This window comes from Mus pahari, chromosome 17 (assembly GCF_900095145.1).
Source record: "Mus pahari chromosome 17, PAHARI_EIJ_v1.1, whole genome shotgun sequence".
In the NCBI taxonomy this organism is placed as follows: domain Eukaryota; kingdom Metazoa; phylum Chordata; class Mammalia; order Rodentia; family Muridae; genus Mus; species Mus pahari.
This window is the reverse complement of record NC_034606.1, coordinates 61,147,395-61,157,986: the sequence shown is the minus strand read 5'-3', so window position 1 is coordinate 61,157,986 and position 10,592 is coordinate 61,147,395.

The window sequence follows — 10,592 nt, the reverse complement described above, 5'->3', positions numbered from 1 at the left end:
TATATATATATATATATATATATATATATATATGTTTTTATATATATGTGTGTGTGTGTGTGTTGATATATGATATGTATATGACATATGATATATGTCTATACATCTTATATTGTGTCACAATCCCTGCCCCACACCAAGGAATTTTTCTTATATGTCCTGTGAGTTGGAAAGAGAATTAATGGCCCCGTTGACTTGGTAGTGGAAACACAGTGTCACTAACTTCGAAGGTGGAAGACAGACAAGTGGCAAGGAAGGTGGGAGTCCTCCCAGGAGTAGAAAAGTCAAGGCACTGGATCTCCCTTGGAGCTTCCAGCAAATGAATGGGATCCTGCGGGAACCTCCAGTCTAACCACGCATGTCCTGTGTCCGATATCTAATAAAACTGTACGACCACACGTGGGTGCGTGTAGGCACTTTTCTACTGCTGAGATTAAAACACCATAACAAAGGCAGCTTAAAGCAGAAAGAGCTTACGTGGGCACACTACTTCAGAGGGTAAGAGTTCACCGCTGACAAGGCCCCCGAGTCATGGAAGCTGGTGGCAGTAGAACAGCCAAGGGCTATCTCGTCTCTCACTGCAAGCAGGAAGCAGAAAGAGTAAAATGGGAACACAGGGTGGAGCTTTAAAACCTTAAAGGCTGCCCATCCCCACCTTCCCAGCAGTGAGGCACCTCCTCCAGCAAGGCCACTCTTACTAAACCTACCCAAATAGTGTCCCCCAACTGGGGACCATGAATTAAAAAGTCTAAGCCTATGGGGAAGCATTCTCATTCAAAACACCAAAGTATTGACCTGAGCCACAAAGTTTCTACACGAACATTAGAGAATCCATGTTCCCTTTATCCCCAAATTGTTACATCTTTTTTAAAGAGACGGTTGTTGCTTTGATTTTTTCCATATTAATTTTTTCTCTCAGGAGTTTTTAGCATGTCTATGTATTCAGAAATGTCCAAGCAGAATATTTTTGTACTATCAAATGTCAAAGTATAACGTTGACGATGTAATCTTTAAATTCAAGGAGAGAAACCCAGGCAGATGATGTGTACCTATGATCCCAGCACTTATGACAGTGGGGCTGGACATAAGGACTACTAAGCCAGTATGGGCTGCTGTCTTTAAAAAAAAAAAAAAAAAAAAAAAAAAAAAAAAAAAAAAAAAAAAAAAAAAAAAACAAGAAAAGATTAAGAAAGAAATCTGATAGCATTTCTCAGTGCATCCGCAGCTACAGTTTTGTGTGTCTCCCTTCTCTATAAAACCACCTGCGTGTCTTATAGTTGCATTTATTTTAGGCAGTCTTACATAGCCCAGACTGACCTTGAACTTGTTTTTGTTGAGGATTATCATGAATGCTGGGTCCTCCTGCCTCCACAGTGTAAGTGCTAGAATTACTGGGAAATGCCACTGTCTGTGACCTATGAGTCTCTCTCTGTTTTTACTTAATTACAAACAGTAACTAGAATAGCAGCATCACTGGTGGGTTTAAGAATGTTTTGCTTTTCTCAGTGTTTTGAAGTGTAGTATGAGAAAATGAACTATTAGTAAGATGTCTTCTAAATATCTGTTTGTCTGAAATACCTAACTTCTGACGTGTGTATGTGTGTGTGTGTGTGTGTGTGTGTACCATGACACAAGCGTAGAGCTCATAGGTCATAGAACAACTTGCAAGATTCAAGTCTCTTTTCCCCATAGGAGGTCCAGGGATCAAACTCAGGTCATTAGGCTTGGTGGCAAGCTCTCTCACTGTGGAGCTAGCCCCTGGCCCTGTTACAATCTTTATGCACACTCTTTTTTGTTTTTGTTTTTTTAAACCCTCTTTCTTAGGTAGTTTATGTTTTGCTGCACAAGACATCTTCCTTGTTATAACAGAAACTACTCATTTTCCTCATCTGTCTTTGCATTTTAAACCTTAATTTGCCAGTATTTTGGAGGCAAATAGAGTGGGCTAAGAAACAAGGACATTCCCTTCTCTAGATATTTAAAAAAACAAGTCTACATCCAAGGGATGAGAGTGTAAGTTCCAGGTACAGGAACGAAGAAAGAACTAAACAAACATTAAGTCAGTAATTACAGGAGCCTTTCTGAGATGGTCCGGCGAGTCGCCATTAGAGACCATGGCTCTCTCCGTCTTCACTCCCCTAGGAAGAGTAGACAATAACTCTTTTGCATCTACATGAGCTGGAAATCTCTGCATTAAAAAATAGGAATCTCACAGTTACCTTTAAGTGGAAATGCACTTTAGAAAGACAGGAAGCAGGCAAGAATGTCTTTCAGAGATCAAGCCCCTGGTCCTGCCTGCGCCTGCGCAGGCTCAAAGCGACTCCCAGAGCCTAAGAATTCCTGTCTGTGGAGTGGGACCATGGCAAGTGCTCTGTTCGCTTAGCCCCAAAACCACTTTAGGCAGACTCTCTCATAGCACAAGCTGCATGCGATTGCCTAAGAAAAGTCCAAAGTCCAGTCAAAGTTAAATGCACACAGGGGGACCCCCAGATGGCTCAATAGGTAAAGTCGCTCACTGTTTGCCTTTGTTTGACTCTCTGAGGCCATCGAAGTATAGAAGTGCAGCACAAAGTTGCCTTCTGACGTCCACGCACATCATGCGCACACATAGATCACACACAGCAACAGAGAAAATGAGCCAGATCTCTCCTGAACTCAGATAGAAAAAGACTATGGACTAAGTTCTGTTTCATCCGTGGAAGTCATTGTGTTTGGACTCTGCTCCTTCTACTAAATTCCCCCGACAGGCCGGTTTCACACGCGCTATAGTGAGGTTTCGCTGTTTCTGTTGGGTTTTATAAAAAGATATAGGGAGAGAGAATATGTTTGGTGGAGGTGCGGTAAGGTGTGGGGGGAGGGGGTGCCTCCGCGGGCCCATGCTGAGGCATCCCTGACCCCTGAGGGACCAGCCACACAGATACAGAATAGTACAGAATAGAGTTTATTTAGGGCATGGGGAGAGGAGTTGAGAGGGTAGGGGAGAGAGAGAGAGAGAGAGAGAGAGAGAGAGAGAGAGAGAGAGAGAGAGAGAGAGAGAGAGAAGAGGAGTTGAAGCTGGCCATAACACATGGGGGTGGGGGGGTGGGAAGGGGGGCAGGAGAGAGAGGACAAGGCTAGACCAAGAAGGTAAGAGAGAGAGGAGGGGCCAAGTGGCCCTTTTATACTGAGTCAGGCACACCTGGCTGTTGCAGGTAACTGTGGGGCGGAGCCTAGACTAAATGCTAGTAGTTTCAGCCCTAACCATAGAGAAATGACACCTTGACTCCAGTCCCTCCTCTCCTGCTGGGACAGTGACTTAAGCCAGGCCACCTTCTTGTTTCCTGTTCCTGCTTTTTGACTACCCATTTTACCTGTAAAGCCAACGGCTTCTCAGAGCAGCCATTTCATGTTATGGAACCAACTGCTGTCCAATTCTGATAATGAAAATAAAGCTAAAAAAACAAACTTTAAACGAACTGGACATGGTGGCCCACACCTGTAACTTCAGCACTTGGGAGGCTGAGGAAAGAGGATCACTGTGTAGCTGAGGTCAGATTGGCCTACCCAGTGCGTTCAAGGGCAGCCTGGGCTACAGAGTAAAATCCTATCTCAAAAAACAAAACAAAACAAACGAGCCAAAAGCAAAACATTTAAAACTCTATTAGAATTTTATTATTACTCAATTATGACAAAAATAAGGTGGGAGAAAAAAAAATTCCAGACTTTACAAAATCTAAATAGAACTTCTATAAATAAAAAATATATATATGTAATTCAGAGGCCCTAGTATAACATGAACAGTTTTTGCCTTCTAAAACTCCACCAAAATGAATGTGCAAAGAGATAGCGACGAAGTCAAGGCCGAGACAAGGGAAAGAAGACAGTACAGGCCAACAAGTCCCTGCAGGCTGGAACTTGGCTCCGCAATTGACACAGTGAATTGCAGAAAGTGAAAATCCAAGCCTTTGATTGATAATTAAATAGAAAACCAGTACTGAATTTTTTTTAAAAGCTAAAAATAACTATGTAATTGCTATGGTCTGAATATGAAGCTCCCCAGAGGATCGTGTGTTGACTACAGGCCTCTGGCTTCTTGTGCAACTTAGTGTAATGCAGAAGGGCCTGGTAGAGGCGGGCGGGTGGAGGAGGGCTTTTGGAGGGATATTTTGCCCTGAGCATAGGCTTCCCCTCCAGCTGCTACGTAATGGGACTCCTTCCTCTACTGAGATGTTTCTGCTTTGCCACAGGCTGAAAAGCCACACAGCCAGTCAGCTATGAACTGAGAAGTCCACAGTCAAGGCCTCAATGGCTTTCGTCTGTAAGCTGACTTGCTCAGATGTGTTGTCACAGTGGCGAAGAAGAAAAATATTTTTCAGTGCCAGTGGAATTGGAGGCCAAGTCTCACGTGGCACACGGTGGTTCTGAATACATACGCCTCTTAGCTGAAGATAACCTTGAACTCCTGACCATCCAGCCTCCATCTCCCAAGTGCTGGGATTTGCAAGCAAGCTGGTGTGCAACATGGTCTCCTGTTCAAAGAGAATCTCTAAACAGACACCCCTCCCCCCCCCAAAAAAATACAGACTACTTATGCAATCAATCTAAATTCAGAAATTATAGAAGTAAAAAAAAAAAAAAAAGTCTTCAGAGTTGTGAAAGGAGACCCAGGTTTAGAAGGCTCTGGCTCTGAATCAGTGTTGAGGAGAGATCACAAGAGCTGGGCCAGTGAGTGCTAAGAAGCAGCAGAGACCGCACAAGACAAAGAATGTGCACACAGACTTACCCCCCCCCCCGAAGCAGGAGTCCTGTGGCCTCCCGATTAGCATCTAGAGCCCCTGGACGTAAAATAATTACCCTGTTGCTTGAGCAGTTCCAGAGACGGCCAGAGTCCACATTCCCAGGCAACTGGAGCTGTAATAATAAGCTGTGTGGCTTCCAGACTCCGTTTCGAAAAACTCTTTCAATGTGGCTTTCATCCTAGTTTCCTTCTTATTTCTACACTTAGGAGAAAAAAAGAAAGAAAAAAATCACGTTAGACTGATCTACAGTGATATTCACAGTAAGATAAAGTCATTCCTGTTGGCCGGGACCAAGCACTCTAACCTTTACTGTGTTTCAGTATGGAAAACCTTCCCAAGTTTGGCTGGGTTGGTTAGTCTGAGCTGAAGAGGTCAGCTCGGGGACGTTGGAAAATTCCACCAGACCCCTCCCCTCCTGGAAGAGAGAGGTCATGGAGCACATAGGCATAAGGAAAGCCCAGAGCAGATAGACATTCCTCAGAGTGCAGGGACCATTGCCCCCACCACCACCACCACAACCACAGTCAAGAAAAGCCGTTGCTACCTCAGTCCCTAAATACTTTAAACGTTTAAAGGGCGCACTGTTCCACCAATCATATTGTGCCTGGTTGCTGCTGCTCTGAAAACTGTATAAAAACTCACCGAATGGGCTGCATGTGCAAGGTGGCCACCTCTCCTTCGGGTGTAGGGTGAACCCAACACGTTGGGACAATAAATTCCTCTTGCTCTTTGCATCCATCCCCAGCTCCGGGGGTCCCCGGTAAGCTAAGGCTCGCCAGAGTCTTACAGAGCCAAAGCCAGAAGACAAGGAAAGTGACTTAGATGTCCATGGAGAAGAATGGTTTTGTGTAATTATCCTCAGCTAAGCTGTGTGTCAGTGGAGAGGAATAGTACGCGTAATTACGGTCCTTCTCCACGGGGAAGCTAAGCTACTTCACATAACTACTCTCCAAGTAAAAGAGATTTTGCTAAAGAGCTAGTGAAGGATATAGTGTAGAAAGCTGGGTGTGGAACCCAAAGGGGTGAGGTGGAAATCATGGTACGATTAAAAACAAATTGTTAAAAATCTAGGTAACCACAACGGTCACCGACTGAGTGCAGTACTAATTCGGGAAATATAAAATGGTGAAAATACATTAAAAACCAGAGGGGAGTAATGAGAACCTTCTTATCTCTCCAGGAGCTGAATAAACACACAATTATATCAGACACTACGACAGCATGCTAAAATTTTAGGAGTGATAAACAAAACACTAGATACAGAATGCAAAACTTCCTTCTTAGTGGGGGTGGAGCCAAGGATGTGGGGTGGAGCTAAGGATGTGGGGGTGGAGCCAGGGGTATGTGGGTGGAGTCTCTAGCACTGTGACCAGTCAGTTTGAGGTCAGCCTGGGCAGCACAAAGCTCCCCTCGGAGACAGAGTGGTTTTAGTGCACATTTATGAAGCCCTTACTGTATGCCGTAGGGGTCAGAGTCTTTGTGGGGTCCACAGAAAGCACGCAGGCCAGAGCATGGAGACTTGCCTCTGAGTATCCCCCAGGCAGCAGGTTAAAGGTCAGGGTAATGAATCGGCAGAAGTATGACATCAGTGTGTACACACAACACAGTCCCATCCTGTGACCTCAGGCCCTTGAGGCAGGGAAGACTTTAATTGGGCCGTTTTGGAAATTTGGTGGTCGTCACAGAGACCTAGAATGCTAGGTGACAGTAGGCAACAAGTGTTACCACCAGGACACTCCAAGCCCTGGCCTAACCATGTGACCCTGGACCTGCATTGCCAGGACAATGACCCTCAATCCCACAATTCACCTGGCTCAGTCCCCACCCTCGTTGGTGTGATGTCATCCTCCGTATAAATTAGGGGATCACCCCCTCCTCGCCCTCTCCTCTTCTCTTCACCCCCTCCTCGCTCTCTTCTCTTCCCCCCTCTTCTCTTCTCTTTCTCCTCTTTTTCTCTCTCCTTTTCTCTCCTCTTCTCTTCTACTCGCTTCGCCGCCCCCCCCCATCCCTGCTTAATAAACCTCTCTCACATGGAATCACCGTGGCGTGGTCTGCTGTTTGGTTTATCTGCCCAAAACATAAAAACAAGGGAGACTTCCGTAGACAGAAGTGTGGACATGGCAGCCCGAGTTCCAGATGCCCTTGCTCTCTCTTCCCTCTCCTGGCACCTCTGCCCATCCTGGGCATTGGCACTCTCTGGGACACAGAGCTAGGGAACGCTGGGATTTGACTGGCCCCTCTTTTCTTGTCATCTTTTAAAAGGTGATTAAGTTCAGGATCTTCAGCTTTTTGGAGAGAAAACACTACATTCGTATCCAGAAAATAACTGAAACTTTCAGTTTGGACTAAAGTAGATGTTAGCATTTTGTCTAGGCTCCTCCCCACAGTTACCTGGCAAGAGCCAGGCGTGCCTGACTCACGATAAAAGGGGCTGCTTGTCCCCTCAGCTCTCTCTTGCCTTCTTGGTCTTGCTCTGTCCTCTTGCCCCTTCCCTTTCCGCACTCCCCTCTCCCCTCTCTCTCTCCATGTGCTCATGGCCAGCCTCTCCTCCTCCTCCTCCTCCTCCTCCTCCTCCTTCCCCCCCTGCCCTGAATAAACTCTATCCTATACTATAAAGTCAGTGGCTGGTCCCTCAGGGGAAGGAATATCTCAGCATGGGCCCACAGGGGCGCTCCCTTCCCCCACACCAAACACTCCTTCTCTCTTTGTCTTTTTATAAAACACAACAGTAAAGGGAATTTGGAAAATAATATCCAACTTATTATTGCTAAAAATTATTACTACTACACTGATGGTTTTTTGAAGCAATGCAAACTAGGGACTGGGGAGATGGCCCAGTGGTCAGGACCACTGGCTCTTCTAGCACAGGGTGACAGTTCAGTTCCCACTACCACAGAGCCCACAGCCATCCATAGAGAATTCTGTCCAGAGGATCCCATACTGTCTTCTGGCCTCCCGGGGCACCGTATGCAAGTCCCACACAGGCACACATGTGGACAAAACACTTATACACATTAATTAATAATATAAGTATATTTTTTTAAAATGCAATCTCACAAAAATCTTAGATGCATATCAAAACTCAGGCTCTACATCTGACTCTGAAAGCAGAAGCTCATCAGAGGGGGAAGAGCATTGTTGTATCATTCTATTCAAGGAGTTCTATCTAAATTCAAACCCGCGGTTGGATAAACAGCCTGTTTCAATGACATCTAAATTATCCAGGGTGTGCAATGCCTGCTTCCGCAACAAGGACTTTTTTTTTTTTTTTGCCTTCACACACTACGCTTTAACTGTCTGAAAGGCGCCAAATACCAATAGCCTCTGGCTGCTCGTAAAATATTTATTTAGAAAATATTCCATAAAATCTCCAAACAGCAGCTGAGCTTCTACATAATTGAGCCACTGGAAACACGACTTTTACTCTCGTGAGCAGGGAGTGGCAAGGATGAGTCTTCCAGAGCCCTACAGGCAAACAGGGGGAGCAAGCAAGCAGCGAGCCAGCGGATGCGGCTCAGGGTCTAAGAACCTCAGGACACAAATGGCCCTGCTTGGTTTCCTACCGGATTTGCATTTGGGGCCAGAACTGTAAAATGGCACTTGGCTCCCCAGGGTCGCCTCCTTTTTTTTTTTTTTTTTTTTTTTTTTTTTATAAGCGCAGCGGCTTGTGGGTGATAGAGAGGGTGTGGATTTCCTTTGCATTGGCCAATAAGCAACTGTCTTCAGGTAGAATAGTTTGGCAGATTTTTTTTTTTTTTTTTGAGTACCTGGTTTTTTTAGAGTTTTTTTAAGTCCTGGCCCTGAGACTCGGTCTCACTGTTCTAATAGAAAAAGCACAATTTCTAGAAGGGGAGAACAGTTCAGTGGGTAAAGGCCCATGTGGCCAAGCCAGACAGGCAGACAGACAAACTTCCAGAACCCCTAACAGTAGGAGAGAGCTCACTCCCGTAAGTTGTCTTCTGACTTCCACATGCGCACCACGGCGTGCGGTCCACTCACAAGCAAGCAAATAAATAAATGCTAAAAAGGGAAGGGGCAGAGAAGAAAAAAGCAAGCTCAGCTTTGCACAGCTGTATTCCAGTATGTTTAAGTGCTATTCCGTGGGCACACACAGGAGAATGGCTGGTTTGGTTGTTTTTGTTTTGTGTTTTGTTTTGGGACAGGGTTTCTCAGGGTAGCTCTGGCTGTCCTGGAACCCTCCAGGCTGCCAGGCATGATCTGTTATCCTAGCCTGGAGTCCTGGCTAGAAGCAAGCTCTTGAAACAGGCAAGGTCCTGAGGGCATTTCCCATCTCTTCTCTGCCACCAGTGTTGACCTCGAGGAAAATACTGTTATCATATAAAGGTGCATGGGGTAGAAAGTCTCTGACTGTTGGAGCCTCCCAGACCTTTGCAGCCACTGGTTACACCACCTGGGTGATTTCCTGCCAGGCTGGTACCTTGTTTATGCCTGCCACTGTCCTGCTTAACAATAGCCTCAGGGCAGACACCATTCCCTGCTGATGAGCGCCTAGAGTCTACAGAGACAACATCTCCTGAAGACTGCCTACCTGCTTGCTCCTGTACTGCAGCCCCAAGATTGGGGTTGGGGGAAGGGTTTTTCCCATGCCATATAAACCTGGTACTTCATTAAACATTGGACTTTGATCAGGATTTCTTGTCAAGGACTGGTTATTTCTCCTGTTGTCTTTTTCATTCCCCAGCTTGCCTTCCAGGACGAACCTGGTTCAAGTGTGACTGCAGGCAGAAACTCGCAGGCAGAAACACACAGCTGGCGCCCAAACAGGGACCTGGAAACGGTGGGATACAACTGAGGGATCACTGTCTAGGTGTGGTGGAAGAAAAGAGAAGAAGGTCGTATCATGCACCCCAAGAAACAGGTATTCATGCTAGCACAGGATCTAAACCTCATCCTTTTTAAATTGTTGTAGGCACCATACAGGCTAAGCTGGTACAGTGTTGACTGGACATTGTTACTGCTTAGGGTGACGGGGGGGGGGCGGGAAAAGAATATTTTAAACAGGCTTTTGTCCGCAGTCTTCAGGAACTGCTTCAGGCGGGAGAAATAAGGGTTTAAGGTTCTGAACAGGCATTTGCCAGCAGCCCTAAGAGCTGTTTCAGGTTTAAAGAAAAGGTGTTGAAAGAATTTTTGAGGAGCAGGTGGACTCTTGCTGCCCATGGTTTAGAGAGGAAGAAATTTTAGACTAGAGAACCTGGATGAGAGAGAGAGATCATGAGAGGGAAAATGGATTTTAGTATTCTCCTAGAGACAGACCGAAGTCCGGAGACGTCTGGCATTCACTCTGGCCCCTACAGGAGAAGTTTGTTACCGTCTATATATTGCCTATGTTTGGTGCACCAATCTTCCACGTGTCAGTTCATGTGTGTTTCTGTTTCGTTGTCTGAATGAGTGACTGTTCTGTGTTTCATGTTTAAAAGAAATAAAGGTGGCTGGAACCTTGCCTGCTGACGCAGTCTCTCTGCACAGTGGAGCCGAAAGAGGCTCATGGCTTAAACAGGGATCAAACACAGCAGGAGAGCCCCTGCAGAAAAACTGTCTTAACTGGGCCACATACTATAAGCCGCTTCTAAACTACCGTCCCCTCTTACCCCTTAATAGCTAAATACTTTTATAATCATGTGCTACAATCTACATTTTGATTAAAAGTGTAGTCTATTTGTATTTATTTTGACTATGGGAAAGATGAATTTAATTTCTTCTACCTTAATTTCACCTCCCATATGTGCTTTTTCTTGTCCCGCGCTACCTTCCCGCCAGCAAGAAATGACGCGGCACACAAACAGGATCCTTCTA